This window comes from Neophocaena asiaeorientalis, unplaced genomic scaffold, assembly GCF_003031525.2.
Source record: "Neophocaena asiaeorientalis asiaeorientalis breed wild unplaced genomic scaffold, Neophocaena_asiaeorientalis_V1.1 scaffold7, whole genome shotgun sequence".
In the NCBI taxonomy this organism is placed as follows: Eukaryota; Metazoa; Chordata; class Mammalia; order Artiodactyla; family Phocoenidae; genus Neophocaena; species Neophocaena asiaeorientalis.
This window is the reverse complement of record NW_020185337.1, coordinates 18,955,573-18,975,178: the sequence shown is the minus strand read 5'-3', so window position 1 is coordinate 18,975,178 and position 19,606 is coordinate 18,955,573.

The window sequence follows — 19,606 nt, the reverse complement described above, 5'->3', positions numbered from 1 at the left end:
GTAGACCAGTGGTCTAAGCTTGAATTGGTGGTATACTGGTGACTATTGGCCCCCTGTATACAAAACCCTTGATTTACAGCATTTGGTATTTGCTGATTTCTGTGGTATAAATACACCCATCATGATCAATTTCAAATTACGAATATAATGTCACCAATTGCGGAGTTGGGAAATGCTGTGCACATGTGGCTCTCATGAAACAATACAAGCCAACCTGAGCAGGTCCAGAGCACAACACCTGGACTCCTCATGTCATAACAGGAAGCACTCAACCAGCAATCCTAATTTCTGGCACTGCCGCTAAAGAGCTATGTAAACTCAGGCTATCACTTAAAGTTTGCCATTTAATTTGCTTAAAGTCTGTTGAGCACTGTGTGTTAGGTGCTATGACATGTTTTAATCCTCTTTACAGTTCTGAAAGTAGACGTGATTATGTCCATTTTACAGATGAGAAACTGAAGCTCACAAGCATTAAGTGATTTCTTTCTCATGCGATAATGAGTACCAGAAATATGAAGTGCTGTGGAACTTGAAGGACAATTGTCTTGTTAGCATAAATTAAAATGCCATTCTCTGCTCTCACAATTTGAGCTGTTGGAAGATTTGTTTTGGGAATGATATTTCCTGCATAGCTCTCTTTAGTTCTAGATCCATCCTCATTTACTCGACAATTGTACCAATTCTTGGGAATATGGGAAGTGTTGTCCAAAGACCAGTTTGTTGAAATGTTTGCCTTTATTTGAAATGTCCTGAAGAGTTTAACTTTTTATTGTTATTGCTCATGAAATACTCCTATTAAAACTGGAGTTTTCATTTTACTGCTTATAATGTAACATTTATTCACTTAAAAATACAGTAGATACAAAAAATAAATTGAGGGGGATAAGGGGTTGGATTGGGAGTTTGGAATTAGCAGATGGAAACTATTATATATAGAATGGATAAACAACAAGGTCCTACTACATAGCACAGGGAACTATATTCAATATCCTGTGATAAACCATAATGGAAAAGAATATGAAAAAGAATGTACGTATATAAATAACTGAATCATTTTGCTGTACAGTAGAAATTAACACAACATTGTAAATCAACTATACTTCAATAAGTTTTAAAAAATTGAAAACAAAAGTTTCGCATCAGATAACCCTCGTTGTTGTTTAAAAAGCTACAAAAGTATAGAAGTAGAAATTTTGAATACTACAGAAAGATATAAGACAAAACGTGACAGTCACTCCCTTCTTCACATGTCTTTCTCCCCATAGATAATTACTATTCTGGGAAAGATAATTTTCTTGCTCAGTCTGTCTCTGCCTTTCAATTTTAATTGGAAAATAGAGCACACAGCTTATAAAATGGGGATATGCCCCTCTATTTTGTCATAGTTTTTATATGACTGTTAGATGATTTTAGAAAGTCCTTTGTTTTGACTGTGAAATGCAAGTCTTTTTTTTTTTTTTTTGCTGCTTGTGACATGTCCCCAAATCATCATTTGATCCTCAATAGCAGAATCATTTAATATTTATAACAAGACTGTTTATATGAGTTGCAATAGCTCTTAAACATTTCTTCTGGGAATTCCCTGGACATCCAGTGGTTAGGACTTGGTGCTTTCACTGCCAAGGGCCCGGGTTTGATTCCTGGGCAGGGAACTAAGATCCCGCAAGCTTTGCGGCATAGCCATAAATACATACATACATTTCTTCCCAAGCTATTACTTTTATTTTGAATTAATTTGGAATAATCCATTACTGAAAAAATATCATCCTGTTTTTGGTTTGGTTGCAATAATTTGATGGAAAGAATCCTTATGACTTCCATAAATAGTCAATACTATTCCTTCTGAATCTGAATAGGGTGGCCTACAGGCCCTAGGAGGTCTAGTCCCAGGTACCTTTCTGATCCCTTCTCCTACAGGTCTACTCTTCCTTCTTTTCTTTGCCAACCACACTGATCTCCTTGCTTTCCTCAAGGAATGCCAGATATGCCCAGCTTCAGAGCATTTGCTCTCATTTTCCCTGAGTTTGGAGTGTTTTCCCCTCAGCTGTAGGAATGCCTGGGCCTCCCACCTCCTTCAGGTCTTCACTCAGATATTAACTCCCTGCATACTTTATTTAAAGTCGTAATCCTCTCACTACAATGCTTATCCTCCGCACTGCATTGCTTTTCTCCTTATCATTTACCTGGCACACTATTTTTAGGGGCATTTGTGGTACAAGTGAAGAAGTCTCTGGTCCCTAGCCCCAGTGCTTACTCTTAGGGTGACACAATGGGGCCCAGATCAAATGTCCTACATAAGAAGCTGGACACACCATAGGTGAGAGACCAGGAAAATTATAATACTTCTCTGCTTAGAAAGGGGAAGGAAGAAACTGTCCTCCTCCTTGGAAAAGTAATGAGGCCAAATTATAACTTCAAACTTGGGTGTGTAAATAAAATCTCTTTGTGTCTCTGCTTTTCCAGCCTAAGAATGTCTCCAAGTTCCTGGGCTTCATTCCTCCTTGAAATCTAAATACTTAGGGAGGTAGCCTTCAGTCTTCCGGTGACCCTGGGGCACCTCTAATAAGCTGTATCAGAACAATTAACTAGACAGACTGCTACAGATCTAATTCTCATAGCCTATGAAAAATCTCAGGAGGCTAAGTTTCTTCACAGGAAGATTAAGAAATCGGGGTAGTTTTATCTCACTGCAGAGATGCTGGTGAATGCTGGCTTTCAATGACTCTCTCAAAGGTTGTTGCTGTGTTTCATTGCTGATAGTCACACATGCAGGTTCTACCCAGGGTATCTGGAAAAGTGTGAATAATAATTTGTTTCCTGATCATGTTAAAATTGCTGTTCAGAATTTTATAGCATAAATGTAGAACCATGTCTTCACTACAACTCTGGGAATAGTAATAACAATATTCCTAGACTGTAATCTCTCTAAATGTTGATTGCAACTCTTCCTTCCCCATTGTGTCACCAGTGGGAAACGTAGGCAGCGGGTCTCTGGATTGAGCGAGAGCTATCTTATTTACACTAGAAATGTTTGTCCTTTTTCTGGTGTAGCTTGAGACTGGGGACACTGTAGCACAATGTTACTACATAGATTAGAGGCAAGAGATGACATCGATCAGAAGGTTGGTTGCATTTTGAGGCAAACGTCTGAAACACTTCATAGAAGATGTGTGTAGCCACACCTGGAGGACTGCCTGATATGTAGCATGAAGCCTGCAGAGAAGATGGGACAGCTGCCCTGGATTCCAGCAGCGCAGGGCACTCAGGGTAAAGGAAGTCTACTGCCACTTTCCTTGGGTTCTGTAAACCAAAGAGGGAACCTGAAGTCAATAACAGTTGAAATATGGAAGAGTGAGGGATAACCCGTGGCCCACACAAATGGCTCATGCGCAAAGGTCATGGTGGACCTTTGGTAGCTCAGAGCCCTGAACTTGTCCAGTGTGTGCTATGAGTGAGACTCACTCAGTGTGGATACATTAGCATCATTCTGGCAGCCCAGTCTTGTGTGATACCAGCAAATAAATTCCATGCTGGCTAGTGAGAGTGGTCCTATCATCAGGTCACTTCCTGAAATCGGGCCAAGGAACCCCTGGATGCCTCCATAATCAATCTCATACATTGTCATAGTGGTGCTGGTGGTAGAGTTGTACAACACCCTGAAGGAGGAAAAGGGGGACCAGTGACCACAGATGTCCTGGTCTGCATCACCACCCTGATGTTACTGCTGACTCTGGCTCATCCCAGGCCCTGGAGAGAGTTCTTCAGGTTGAGGAAGTTTCCTTTTATTCCAAGTTTGTTGGTTATTTTTATCATGGAGGGATGTTGGATTTTGCCAGATGCTTTTTCCGTGTCTGTTGACATGACCACATAGTTTTTATCCTTTATTCTACTGGTATGGTATGTTAATTGATTTCGGTATGTTAAGCTAACATTGGATAGATTCCACTGGTTCATGGTTATATAATCCTTTTTATATGTTGCTGGGTTTAGTTTGCTAGTATCCAGTTGAAGAATTTTGTGTCTATATTCATAAGAGATATTAGTCTGTAATTTTCTTCTCTTGTAGTGCCTTTGGTGTTGGTATTGGCATTTGTATCAGGGTAATGCTGGCATCATGGAATGAGGGAAGTGTTCCCTCTTCTGTTGTTTGGAAGAGTGTGCAAAGAATTTTTCTTTAACTATTTGGTAGAATTTATCAGTGAAATCATGTGAAGCTGAGCTTATTTGGGGGGGAAGTTTTATTACTGATTCAATCTTTTAACACATTATAGATCTTATAAATTTAAAAAAATGTCTTGAGTCATTTTTTGGTGGTCTATGCCCTTCTAAGAATTTAGACTAAATGTAACCTTTAATCAGAGGGAGGACTGTACAGAGGGAGGCCTGTAATTTGTTCTCCTTTTCCAGGTGTCTTAAGGTGGAATGCAAGTATATTGATTTGTGATCTTTCTTCCTTTGTCATTTTGTGAGTTAATTTTTACTCGTCTCAAGTTACTTTCTAGTTTCTCTTGTGATTTCTACTTGGACCTATTGGTTGTTTAGGAGTATGTTGTTTAATTTCCATGTAGTTGTGAACTCTCCAGAATTCTTTAGCAGTTGATTTCTAAATTCATTCCGTGCTGATCAGAGAACACGTTTTCAATACTTTTTGTATGTTTTCAATACTTTTTGTATGTTTTCAGTACTTTTGTATGTTTTCAGTACTTTTAAAATTTATTGAGACTTGTTTTATGGCCTAACATGAGGTCTCTCCTAGAGAATATCCAGCGTGTGCTTGAAAAGAATGATATTCTCTTGTTGCTGGGTGGAGGGTTTTATAGACGTCTGTTAGGTCTAGTGGTTTATAGTGTTGTTCAAGTCATCTGTTTCTTTATTCATCTTCTGCTTCATTGTTCTATATCCATTATTAAAGTCTCCAGCTATAGATTAATTGTGTACATCTTTAATTCTGTCAGCTTTTGCTTCATATATTTTGGCACTCTGTGTATGTGTGTGTATATATACACACACACACACACACACATACACACACACACACACACACACATATATATGTATTTCCAATTGCTATATCTTCCTAGTTATTTGACCCCTTTATCATTATAAAATGTCTTTCTTTATCCGTAGTAACTGTTTTTAATTTTAAAGTCTATGTTGTCAAGTATTAGTATATATCTTCCAGTTTGATTTGGTTGTTGGTTGAATCTTTCTCCATCCTTTCACTTTCAGCCTGTTTGTATCTTTGATTTACAAGTGTTTTCCTTATAGACAGCGTGTAGCTGTATCTTGCTCTTTTATCCAGCCTGGTGATCTCAGCCTTTTGATTGGATTGTCTACTATGTTCATACTGAATGTTATTATTGACATAGTTGAATTTACATCTATTTTACCTTTTGTTTTCTGTATGTCTTTTTGGTTCCACTGTTTCTACTTCACTGTTTTCTTTTGTGTTAAGTGAATATTTTCTAGTGTAACACTTTAATTCCTTTAATTATATTTCAAAATTTATTGAGTTAATTTCTTAGTGGTTGTTCTAGGGCTTATGATATGCATCCTAACTTATCAGAATCTACTTCAAACTTATACCAACTTAATTCCAGTGAGATACAGAAATTTTACCTCTGTATAGCTCTATTCCCTCTTCCTTTTTTGTGCCATTATTATTGCATATATTACATTTATATATGCTACAGATCCAACAATACCTTTTTATAATTGTTACTTTATTAATTCTATGCCTTTTAAAGAAGTTGAGAGAGGAAAGGACAGCAAAAATGTATTAATAGAGTTTGTTATGTTAACTTTTTTTTTTTCCCTACCATTTCTTGTTCTCTTCGTTTGTTCCTGTGGATTCAAGTTACCATTTGGTTACATTTCCTGTCAACATAGCTTTGTTCCCACACATTCTTTGTGATGTTATTGTCAAATGTATTTCTAGATGTTATTGTTCCATGACATAATTATATGCATATTGTTTTACACAATTGCTTTTGAAATCAGCTAATGGAAGAAAGGAAAAGAAATATACAATTATACTGTGTTTTATAATTACATCTTTACCTTATTGGTATTCTTTGTTTTTTATATGTGGATATGAATTTGTCTCTGGTTCCACTTGCTTTCAGCCTGAACAATTTCTTTAGTACTTCTTGTAGAGTGAGTCCACTAGCAACAAATTCTCAGTTTTTGTTTTCATGGGAATGACTTTATTTTGCCTTCATTTTTGAATGTTAGTTTTGTTAGACATAAGATACTTGGTGGATAGTTTTATTTTTTATTTTTTCCTTTCAGCCCTTGGAATATGATATCCCACTGCTTTTTGGCTTCCATTGTTTCACAGGTAAAGTTAGCTTTTAGCTTATTAGGGCTCCCTTGTGTGTGATGAGTCTGTTTCTACTACTGCTTTCAGGATTCCTCTTTCTCTTTGCTTTTGACCATTACCACTATGATCTGTCTGGATGTGGATCTCTTGTATTTGGTTATTGAGCTTCTTGGATGTGTAGGTTCATGTTTTTCATCAAATGTGGTAATTTTTCAGCCATCATTTCTTCAAAATATTTTTTAGCTCTTGTCACTTTCTCCTCTCCTCTGATACTCTCATTACACAAATGTTGGTAAATTTGATACTGCCCTCTTATTCTGTGAGTCTGTTAATTTTTTTCGTTCTTTTTTCCTCTCTTCTTGAGATGGTTCTTCAAGTTTGTCAGTTCTTTCCTCTGCCAGCTCAAATCTACTACTGGGCAACTCTAACAAATTTTTCACTTTGGTTATATACTTTTCATATAATATGTATGTTTGTATATTTATACACATATATAAATATATATAGTTTAATATATATAATTTCTGTCTCTTTATTGATGTTCTCTATTTAATCAGATATTGTCATCATACCTTTGTTTACTTTTTGAAGCATGGTTTCCTTTGCTCTTTGAACAAAGAAGTTAGGTACCTAGAGAGTCATATTATTATTACTTTTTCTACAACTGGGGTGTCACTTAGTTGAGTCCTGCAGTGTTTATTTAGATGGAGCAGCGGAGAGCAGAAAGTCCAATTTACCATCGTCTAGTCTCCGATTAAATGGTGAATTCTCTTTTGGGTGGTAGGACATCAGCTCAGTGAAATTGTAAATGGCCACTTACCTCTTGGAAGTGACTCATTGCTAGTCTGTTTTCCCTTTGTCTCCCATAATAGGACAGTAAACAATTCAAGGGCAGGGTTATTTGTTCTTTTTTGATTCCTTGGTGCTTCACCAAGCATCTCCCAGCACACACCTACAGGCCTATTTAAATAACAATTATCCACACTGAGTCAGAGCAAATAATAAAGCCTACTGTAGATTCATTTCAAAGCCCAGTGAACAGGAAAGTCAAAAACCTGGGAAATAAAACTAAAAAATAACTCAGCCTCTCTCAAGCTCCAATAACAACTTATACAGGCCAATGGCAAGTAGTGTCTGAAATATTATTATCACTTCAAACTGTCGAATCACTTTTTCATCTTAATTTAGAGATAGATCTCTTATGTACTCATAGTCAGTCATTATATAGTGATTAAGGAGAGTTAATAAAGTATTATTTCTAAATACTATGCCAAAATTAACTCATTTATCAAAACACCACGAGGTAGGTAATATTACGATCTCCATTTTACAGATGACATAACAGACGTGTAAATGTTCGGAACTGCCCAGAGTCACACAGCTAACAGTGAGACCAGAGAGATTTGATCCTAGGCAGTTTAGGTTAGAAACCCAAAACTAGCATGTAGGCTCTTTTGACATCCGCTTATTGAAATATAAATTTAAAGAGCATGTTTTGAAGTGTTCTCCCAATTTTGTTCCCATTGGAACATTATGGGAATTTCTCTGTTCCCAGTATGCCCTTTTCCCTATCCCTGCACCTTGTCTAATATTATGTCCTTGGGAAAAGAGTGGGAGTAGGTCTAAGAAGTTATGACATAGGGAGATTGCTTGGCCATACAGAAAGAAGAGGGAAACCGCAGATTCTGTTGCCTGCTTTCTTTCCTGCTCATAGATCACACTTCTCTGTTTCTTAGAATGTCTTTTAATTTTTGTTGTAAACTGGACTTTTTAGATAATATATCATAACATTTCTGGAAATTGATCCCTCCATTCTGAGGCTTTTTGTTGTTGTTTGCTTGATTAATATTTTAGTGATTTGGCTAGATTATTTTAGTGAAGTCTTGTTCAGCCTGATGCTCTTTGAGAGATACTGTAGCCCTGGACTGAGAGTTGGGTAGAGGAATCCTCATCTTCTTGGCCACATTCATGCAAAGTGGAGTTTCCATTCTACTTGGTGGAGGGATCGGGAAAGGGGTTATGGCTCAAATGTTACACACTCTGGTCATTCTTACCAACATTCAATAGATTTTATTAAATGAATGTTTCTTCATTTGCTATATGCCTGTAGGATAATTTAGAGACACTTTAATGGTATTTTAAAAAGGAATTTTCAGCAGTTATGGTTGTTTTGTAGTGAAAAGTTTCTGCAGAGCTGCTCACATCACCATTATGGATGTTGTCTCCTCACATGATGTTCAACCAGTAATAGAAGTTAAACTTCATTGGACAGTTAATATTGCTAGAGAGAAGTCCAGGAATTTTACATGTTGTAACTCGTGGAATTTTTGCCTCAAGTTTATGAAGTAGTTACTGCTATGGTCCCCATTTTATAGATAAAGAATCTGAGGGGCACGGAGTTTGAGTATCTTACACAAGCTGTTGAGTAGAGAGCAAGATTTGAATCCAAGCAGGCAGTCTGCCTCCTAAGCCCAAGCTCTCAACCCTTATGCTATTTATTACCATTGCTCAAATAATTCAAAGCCTCAAATTTGCTGACACTCTGCACACAATCACACCTGACCCCCTTCATATTATAACCAAATACTTGTTCCCACAGAATGAAAGTCCTTCAAATGACTTATATGGCTCCTGACCCACTCAGAAATTAGAATTTTAAAATATGTACAAAATAGTCTTTCTTCCTTCATTTCCTCTTATTCTTCTCAGCCCACCCAAAGGGTCACATGTGTGGTTTGGTTCCTTCTTTAGCATCTACACTGGGTCACCTTCCTGTTGAATTGGTGGAACTTCTTAATCACTTCCAGTGGTGATTAAGTCTAATTTTATATCTTTCATGTATCTTAAATCTAAAATTCTGCAGGGTAAACAGGTTACCGTACAACTCAGAACCAGATTTTTCTTTGTAGCTTACTTCTTTACCACTGCTTCCTTCAGAAAACAGCATTTTCAGAGCTGAAGGGATGCTCCCAAGGTCTAAAAACATTTTAATAAAAATGTGTGTTCAGTGTTTGGGACTGAATTGTGTCCACTCCCCCAGACTTCATCCCCTATGGGACTAATCCCCAATATGACTATATTTGGAGATAAGGATTTTAGAAAGGTAATTAAGGTTAATTGGGGTCATAAGGATGGGGCCCAAATCTGATAGCACTGATGTCTTTATAAGAAAAGGAAGAGACATCAGAGGTTGCTCTCTCTCTCTCCACACGTGCACAGAGAACATGGGAGGACCCAGAGAGAAGATGGCCATTTACATGTCAAGAAAAGTGGCCTCATCATAAACCAGCCTTGATGGCATCTTGATCTTGGACTTCTAGCCCCCAGAAATCTGAGAAAATAAATTTTTGTTGTTTAAGCCCCAAGTCTGTGGTATTTTGTTATGGCTACTCTGGCACACTAATACATTAACCTTACCCATATTATTTGGAAGGCAGCTGTGCTCACCACTGTATCACCACCGCCAGCTACTCTTATTATTTGAAGGAAATCGGGAAACGGAAAGAGAGCTGAGAGAAAAAAAAAAAAAAGGCAAAGCTTTGTTGTTTTAGCTTCATTAGGCTATCATTCAATCTTTGCCATCTCTTTGGAGTCTACCACCTGTCAGCTTAAACGTTATTTGAACAAACCTCCCATTAACGATGTACCTACATGGGGCAGGAGTTTGAAAGTCCACTCTCATACAAATGGCCTTCTCTTAAAGCAGCGTCCAAACACTACTACCTCATGGGAAAATTCAGGTATTTATTGTGGTATTTACTCCAATCTCTAGGTTTCCCTGAGGTTAGTTTTCTCTTTAGGGCCTAAATGTGTAGGCTCTCTTTAGGGCATAGCCTGCACACTGGTGGGAGGAAGTGGGAAAAGAAGCCAAGATTTTGGACTTTCTTTTGCCTTGAAATTGCCAATTCATGTTCTTTTCTTATTATTTTTCTAATTCCAGATGAATCCGAAGGCTTTTTATCCTTGTGTCTGTTGACATCCTAGGCCTGAACCCTCAGATGTCATAGGAAATGCAATGACTTATGCCATGGACTCTTCCCAGAACCTTTGCTTTTCCCAGCTTCTTAATCTCCCAGGTCCTAATAACTTCTCTCATCATGATGTCAGCTTACATCTCACTGTGGCTACCTGTTTTGCCATGCAATGGCCTGACGGACCCTCTGAACTTGGACTTGGATCTCAGCTCTAGATGAAACCAAAATATGCAGGGAAAACACTTTGGTCTGAGGCAAGGAAACTTTCACCCTCCAACAACCAGCACCACCAGCAGCCTAAAATCTGCCTGTGACCTTTGAGGGGGACTGCTTTCCCCAATCAAAACCAGATCTGCTCACTCCATGCAGTTTATAGCCCATCAAGACTGTGACATACTAGCATCTTGAAGGGCAAAACTCTGACTGTCGAACTCTATCTTTGCTAAGACTAGTGAGGTAGAATAATTTTTGACATAGTAATTCATAGTTTTTCTTATATTTCCTTATTCCCATCCTCTGCCTTCAAAAAACTGTCAGACTCTAAGCTTCTTTGGCCAATGGGAGGTTTGTGGCATGGTAGAAAACAGAATTTACATGCAAAAATGCAAGGCATATCATACCTTGACTTTTTTTTTTTTAGTCTAATCCCTCTGAGGAGATTGTGGTAGGTCTTCTCTGAAGGTGAGCAAGAGAACCTTGGAGGAATAAGAATCTCCTTCAGGAAAAGAGTGATTCTCTGAGATGGGGAGATGGTGAAATCTCTGGGCTTCTCGAATGGCACACATACATGCCTTGCTCCTTTTTGGGACCCCCGTGTAGCTGGTAGAGAGAGGAACGGCTGTGTGATTTCCCAAAGAATCATTTGCTCTACACAGGAATGAGAGCAGTAGACTTGCAGAATTTGGGAGACAGTGGTACAATGGAAATTTCCATGGTAACTAGCATAGATGCTTTACAATTGGAACGGTCTCCAGAATGCCTTGCTAATGATAAAACCATGAGGGTCATTACACTAAAATAACTGAGGTTCAATTTCAAACCAGCCTGGCCAGGTGAGGATTGACATATGAAATCAGGTTGGGTTATTGTTAATAAACATATTGGACTCTTTCTTATTGAGATTATAAGCTGAGATTTCTGTGTACTCTCTGGAACTTCACCTGTACATGCAGCTGTCCCTACAGTTTGGCATTCCTAAACAATCCAGATTCAGACTTAGCAAGGAATCTCAAGCCTCATCAGTGTGAGACCTTGACTTATTCTGCAAGAAACACTGTCAAATTCCTTGCAGTTGCAGGTATCACCACTAGAGGCCTCCCTAAAGAGGATGCTTCCCTGTTGGTGGGGACTTCATCTTCTAAAGCCCTGATCACTGAACATGTACTCAGTTTGGTCAGATGAGGTAGAATAGTGGTGTTGATTAATATTTGGGAAGAGTAAAAGAGAAAGAAGAAAAAAAAAAGTGAGGGGAGGATGAAAAAAATGAGAGAATGTGAATATGAACCTACATGTAAACTTTGAGTTTTAAACCCAGCACATCACAGACTGTTTATCCCCATGCTACCCAAACCCTCTAGAGTATTGCCTTGGCTTCTGGTGCATCTTTGGGAAGGGATGGAGGAATTCTGAACACCCTCTGGGGTAGTAATGCCAAAAGTATTTGACTCTCTCCTTTAGTAGATTGTAAGCAAATGCGACCCAAAACCAGGCATGGAGTTTTATTCAGAGACATATTTGTAGTACCTACCACATTTCTAGACGTACAGTAGGTACCAGAAATTTTTGTTGAGTGAATGAAGGAGCCATATCTTCAACTGTTGTCACAACAGTGGGACAAGATGAAGGAGCTGAATAATTTAAATGAGAGGTGGTAAGAAATAACCCACCATAGTTTTCTAAGGCACCAGGGAAACTGCTTCAGTCTTATGCCTTTTCTCCACATTTTCTTGTAGACTTTGGTGCAGAGTGTGGATCTCCTGGGTTCAAGTCCTGGTCTTGCCACTTACGAACTTTGTGACTCTGTGCTCTCTGGACCTGAGTTTCTTCTGTAATAAAGTAAGTGCATTGTTGTAAAAACCAGATAAAATAGTACCTGTGGAAATATGTTATAAAGTAAAAGATATCATATGGTGTTAAGGTGACATTACCACAAATATCAGTGCTTCTTTCTTTACAGTTGAACTAAAAGACCTGATAAAACAAATATTTTTTAGGAGCATCTAAATATCTGTTTGTATGGTACTTACACATACACGAACGCACACACCATCACAAACACACATCCCATCCCTCATTCCTCCCCCATAGCACACATACATCACAGCTCTGAAAACATTACATTTCTTTCCATATGGCTGGCAACATCTGGTGATTAACAGTTAAATAAAATTAATGAGACCTTCCATTTTTATTAGTCACGTAGTCATCCATTGGAAGCAGTAGCGTTTTCCAGAAGATCTCTGTTTTCTAATTCCCTTAAGTTCCAAGTTTCCCTGGCTGACCTGGCTTTGAACTGTGCTCCCTTGTAGAGAAAAGGAAGGTATTTGGCTTCTTACAAAGAGCTAACCTTTCCCTATGCATCTCATTGCAAGACTTCCATTCATCCCCACTGTGCTTGCTATAAATCAGAGGCCCTTCTGCTTTGATGTTTACTTCTTTTTATTTCTTTTTTGTCTATAATACCAGATATTCTATGTGTGTGAGTGTGTGTGTGTATTACGGGTGACAAGCTTGTTCTATAGTGAACGCTAATGACTTTCTTAGCCACGGGCATTTTATTGTGATAGCCTCATGTTTAAATTGAAAAATAATTTATACTCCACCATGCCCTGGCAACATCCATTGATACCAATATGGAAATAGTGTGGAATTGGACATTTTCTTGTGACATATTGCTTAATAAGTTATAAGCATTAGCCTATCAGATCTGACAGTGGTACATAAATGACAACCTAAACAACCATTTACAATATCAGGTGGGTTATGGTTCAGCATGAATATTTAGTATGATTTAATATGAATACTTAATATCCAGTATAAAAGGATTTATATGTCATTACGAGTAGAATTAAAGGTGCTTTGGTGATTTTAACATTTAAAAGTCATGGAGTTTAACAGCTTCGCTAGGATCTTCATATTCTAAATGATTGATTTTAAAGCGCTGTAGGTTTGAAGAGGTGACTAGCAAACTCGTTTCAATTGCATTAAACTACAGAGAAAATGAATCCTTAGACACCATCTGGTGATTTATCAGAACAGATGAGAACATTTTCATGCTTACTGTTTCAAATGAAATGAACGCAAAGTAAAAATGTTCTCTTAATACAGTAGGTAAAAATATGCGAATTATTTTTCTTACTTTTAAAATTCTTCCTTCTCCATCAGACCACGAGTATTATTTAATACTTACTAGCATCCAAGAAGATATCTTAAAATTCCCTAACTCATTTACCCCATTTGAGCAACTTGGCCACGGTTATGCCAGCTGGGTGATGGCACCCTGAAATCCAACTTCCTGGCTTCCTTTCATATGCCATTCTGCACTTCCATTGGATTGAAAGCAGAAATAAATTTGGCGATGTTACAAGTCTCTGAGATCTTGGAATTTGACCAATTTTTAAGTGATCTGTATGTGTCATGGGTGGCTCAACGTAATAAAAAAATAACAACTGCAACGTATATAATACTTTATAAAGGGCTTTTCACATTCAGCATATTCCTAGATTCTTATAACCATTCTGTGAAGCAGCTATCAGTGCTCTCATTTTCTTGGTGAAGAAATTTAAGCTCAGAGCAGTTTAGTAAATTGTTTGCAGTCAGAGAGCAAGTGAGTAGCAGGGTTGTGATTCAGTCATAGCACCATCGGTTACTTAGTTGATATTCTTTCCACTGCCCCATTTTTACCTTGCAACCTGGGGTCCTTAAAAAAATGTAGTGTTTATAATTACCTTGGGAGACTATATGTCCTGGTATGTCGAAAAGAATCCCTGTGTCCATGTAAAAAATGTGAAAAATAACCTGAGCCTTTTGCCTTATGTTCTGAATTCTTGAGTTAGGCCTGCTGACCAGGAGTTGCAGTAAGTGAAAGCATCTAGGGAAGGATGAGAGTTTATCCTGGCTTGGAGGAGAGTGTGCACCTTGGATGAAATGGCAGAAAAGAGCTAAAGAAATTGCCAGGAGATGATGCTCTATAATTGTCCAAATTTGCTTTCTTAAACTGTGAAGACTGAACATACTAGTTAAAAGAGCTATACAAACTACAAATGGCAACTGGATCTTTTAGCAATAACACTGTTAGAGAAAGAAAGACCTAGAGAGAGAGGGTGAGTATTAAGATTACCATCTTGTGGCAGGGATGGAGGTAGAAAAATAAATGCTCAGACCTTTAAAGAGAAAACAATAATTCTGCATCTACATTATTGTCCACTGAGGTTTGAATGCCAGAAGTTCTGAGCCAAGAAAGAGATGGCTTGGGAGATGGAGTATTAGTAATCTACTGCTAATTACCACAAATGTTCAAGGTTTAAAGTAGCAATGTTTATTACTTCAAAGTTTCTGTGGGTCAAGAATTCCGGTGCAGCTTACCTGGATGGCTCTGGTTCAGGGTCTCTAATGAGGCTGCAGTCATCTCAGTGCTTGATTGGGGAGAGCAGATCTTCTAAGATGGCTCACTCACATGGCTGTTGGCTGGAGGCCTCAGTTCCTTGCCCTATAGGCCTTTCAGAGGTCTGCTTCAGTGTTTTCATGACACGCAGTTGGCTTCCCCCAGAATGAGTAATCTAAGAGAGGGCCAGGCAAAAGCTACAATGCCTTTTATGACCTAATCTGGGAGATCAGTCACTGTCACTCCCACCACATTCTACTTGTTAGAAGTCAGTCACTAAGTCTGGCCCACACTCAAAGGGAGAAGAATTTGGCTCTACCTTTTCAAATGAGGACTGAAAAAGGATTTGTGGGCATATTTGAAAATTATTACACATGGGTTAGATTGTGTGTGTGTGTGTGTGTGTGTGTGTGTGTGTGTGAGAGAGAGAGAGAGAGAGAGAGAGAGAGATTTAATGCTTAGAATTAGAAAAGGGACTTGAGACAGCACCATGTCCCAAACCCTCATTTGACAGAAAAGAAAACAGAGTGAGTTTCAACAATTTCACCAAAACTCATGACTGTTACTGGTAGAGATGGGGCAAGATCCCTATTTGTCTGGATCCCAGACTCCCATTTTTTCCATTTCCAAATATATGGGCTTAAAAAATATTTTAATCTAGTTTTTCTATGCATTTGGAAGAGCATAAAAATTTGCTAAATTAGTTTTAAGGTGACCTAGAAAACTTAATGACAAGTCTCCATGGTCAGACAGCAAGGCTAAATCAGCCAGAATGAGGAGTAACAATACATCCCTTCTTCCCTGTTCCATCACCAGAGGAGGTGTCCAATGAGGCTGACCATGCAATACATGGTGCTAGGATAACAACCAAAAGTCTTACGTCCTCTGCTGAAGCATTTGCTGATTTCATTTTCCCAACAAGTAAAACCGATGGCCCCTTCCTCTGTGTTTTCACCGTACATTCTTCTGTTTCAGGAACCCTAAAACTTCGTATCACCTTTCTTTTTACATGTCTGCTTCTTCTGCCTTCTAGAACCTGGGCTGTGTCCACTCATTCTGTATTCCCAGTACCTCACGCAATGATTGGTTCTTAACAGGCAAGGCACAGTGATAACATATAATGATAATGATAGCATTGCTTTATGAAATTACTGAGTGCATTTGTCATTTAAAAATAGTTGACATTAATCTAGCTCTTAAAAAAAGACAAGTTTTGTTTGTTTGTTATAGGACTTTCTACTGTGTGATCACAGGTTACACAACTTCCTAGCCAGACTGCACATTTAAAAATTGTATATATGTATGTATGTACTTAGATATAATTGAAGTGTAATGCATAAGATTAAGGTATACAATATACTGATTTGATACCTTTACATTGCAATATGGTTGCCACTGTAGCATTATATAGCACTCTGTTTGTCACGTATTATCATTTCTTCTAGTGGTGGGAAAAATTGAGATCTAGTCTCTTGGCAAGTTTAATGTTTATAGTACAGTTTTGCTATCTTTCAGATGATATTTAAGAGTTTGGGACAAGTTCTTATATGGAAATCCAGTAATATATTTTTTCTTAGTTGGCTTCTCTGTTTGTGGCACCTGTGGCCCAGTTGAAAGTGACCTAGAGAGCAGGCACCTGACAATGTCTTCTAGTGAACTGCTCTTGTGTAATTAATTGTGAGACACAAAGCTTGTACTACAGAAGAATATGGCACTAATCTTGAGCACCATTAGGTGTCCTCTGTCACTTATTCTAGTCTGTTTCCAATACATTTTCACTTGACTTCCATCCTTTTTTAATTTCTGTAAGATTTCACAAGCCAGATATATTTTAATGATTTTTAAAATAATCACCCTTAGAAAAGGCTGATAAAGGCACAATTAAACTTGGGGACCAGTCTGAATTAACTGAGAAGATATGTTAAAATCATGAGAGATGTTCACATTCTGAAAAGAAGTTTTGTGAATTATTAAAACTTTTCTTTTAGTGACATATTTTTCCCAGCAATTTCCCCAAATGGCTTTTACTTTCTCCCCCTTATGGCCAGTCTATTTCCTCCCCATATTTATACATTTATCTATCCACAGAGATGAAGAAAAAGGGCCATCTCCATTTAAACTGAACTGTGTGTATTTCATGTTCTTGGCTTTGAAAATTGTCTTTCATTCTGAATGCTTTTGCAGAAATACAAATAATTGGAAACTGCTGTAAGTTAAAAGTACATCTAAGTATTTTATAAGAGCAAAGGATAAAAACTTGTAGTAAGAGCTGGCTGCTAATGGGCAAGTAATGTTCACTAAGCATCTCAAAGTTATGTTTTCCACATTTCTCTAAAGACAATTTTAATTTATGGGTTTGGAATAGAATACCCCACTTTTTGTTAACATCTTTATTGGAGTATAATTGCTTTACAGTGTTGTGTAGTTTCTGCTGTATAACAAAGTGAATCAGCTATATGAATATGTATATCCCCATATCCCCTCCCTCTTATGTCTCCTTCCCACTCTCCTTATCCCACCCCTCTAGGTGGTCACAGAGCACCGAGCTGATCTCCGTTTGCCATGCAGCTACTTCCCACTAGCTATCTATTTTACATTTGGTAGTGTATATATGTCAATGCTACTTTTACTTCGTCCCAGCTTACCCTTCCCCGTCCCCATGCCCTCAAGTCCACTTTCTACGTCTGTGTCTTTACTCCTGCCCTGCCCCTATGTTCATCAGAACCATTTTATTTCTTAGATGCCATACATATGTGTTAGCATATGGTATTTGTTTGTCTCTTTCTGACTCACTTCTCTCTGTATGACAGACTCTAGGTCCATCCACTACACTACAAATAACTCAATTTCGTTTCTTTTTACGGCTAATATTCCATTGTATATATGTGCCACATCTTCTTTATCCATTCATCTATCAGTGGGCACTTAGGTTGCTTCCATGTCCTGGCTATTGTAAATAGAGCTGCAATGAATATTGTGGTACATGACACTTTCTGAATTATGGTTTTATCAGGGTATATGCCCAGTACTGGGATTGCAGGGTCATATGGTAGTTCTATTTTTAGTTTTTTTTTTTTTTTAATGTATTTTTTTTTAACATCTTTATTGGGGTACAATTGCTTTACAATGGTGTGTTAGTTTCTGCTCTATAACAAAGTGAATCAGTTATATATATACATATGTTCCCATATGTCCTCCCTCTTGCGTCTCCCTCCCTCCCACTCTCCCTATCCCACCCCTCCAGGCTGTCACAAAGCACCGAGCTAATATCCCTGTGCCATGCGGCTGCTTCCCACTAGCTATCTACCTTACTACGTTTGTTAGTGTGTGTATGTCCATGACTCTCTCTCGCACTGTCAAAGCTCACCCTTCCCCCTCCCCATATCCTCAAGTCCGTTCTCCAGTAGGTCTGCATCTCTATTCCCGTCCCACCCCTAGGTTCTTCATGACATCCTTTTTTTTCTTAAATTCCATATATATGTGTTAGCATACGGTATTTGTCTTTTTCTTTCTGACTTACTTCACTCTGTATGATAGACTCTAGGTCTATCCATCTCATTACAAATAACTCAATTTCGTTTCTTTGTACTATTTTTAGTTTTTTAAGGAACCTCCTCTGTTCTCCATAAAGGCTGTATCAATTTACATTCCTACTAACAGTGCAAGAGGGTTCCCTTTGCTCCACACCCCCTCCAGCATTTATTGTTTGTAGATTTTCTGATGATGCCCATTCTGACTGGTGTGAGGTGATACCCTCATTGTGGAATTGATTTGCATTTCTCTAATGGTTAGTGATGTTCAGCATCCTTTCATGTGTTTGTTGGCAATCTGTATCTCTTCTTTGGAGAAATGTCTGTTTAGATCTTCTGCCCATTTTTGGATTGGGTTGTTTCGTTTTTTGATATTGAACTGCATGAGCTGCTTGTATATTTTGGAGATTAATCCTTTGTCAGTTGCTTCGTTTGCAAATATTTTCTCCCATTCTGAGGGTTGTCTTTTCGTCTTGTTTATGGTTTCCTTTGCTGTGTAAAAACTTTTAAGTTTCATTAGGTCCCATTTGTTTAGCTTTGTTTTTATTTCCATTTCTCTAGGAGGTGGGTCAAAAAGGATCTTGCTGTGATTTATGTATAGAGTGTTCTGCCTATGTTTTCCTCTAAGAGTGTGATGGTGTCTGGCTTTACATTTAGATTTTTAATCCATTTTGAGTTTATTTTTGTGCATGGTGTTAGGAAGTGTTCTAATTTCATTCTTTTACATGTAGCTGTCCAGTTTTCCCAGCACCACTTATTGAAGAGGCTGTCTTTTCTCCATTGTATATTCTTGCCTCCTTTATCAAAGATAAGGTGACTGTAAGTGCATGGTTTTATCTCTGGGCTTTCTATCCTGTTCCATGGAGCTATATTTCTTTTTTTGTGCCACTACCATACTGTCTTGATTACTGTAGCTTTGTAGTGTAGTTGGAAGTCAGGGAGCCTGATTCCTCCAGCTCTGTTTTTCTTTCTCAAGACTGTATTGGCTATTTGGGGTCTTTTGTGTTTTCATACAAATTCTCAAATTTTTTGTCCTAGTTCTTTGGAAAATGCGATTGGTAGTTTGATACGGATTGCATTGAGTCTGTAGACTGCTTTGGGTAGTATAGTCATTTTCACAATGTTTATTCTTCCAATCCAAGAACATAGTATATCTCTCCATCTGTTTGTATCATCT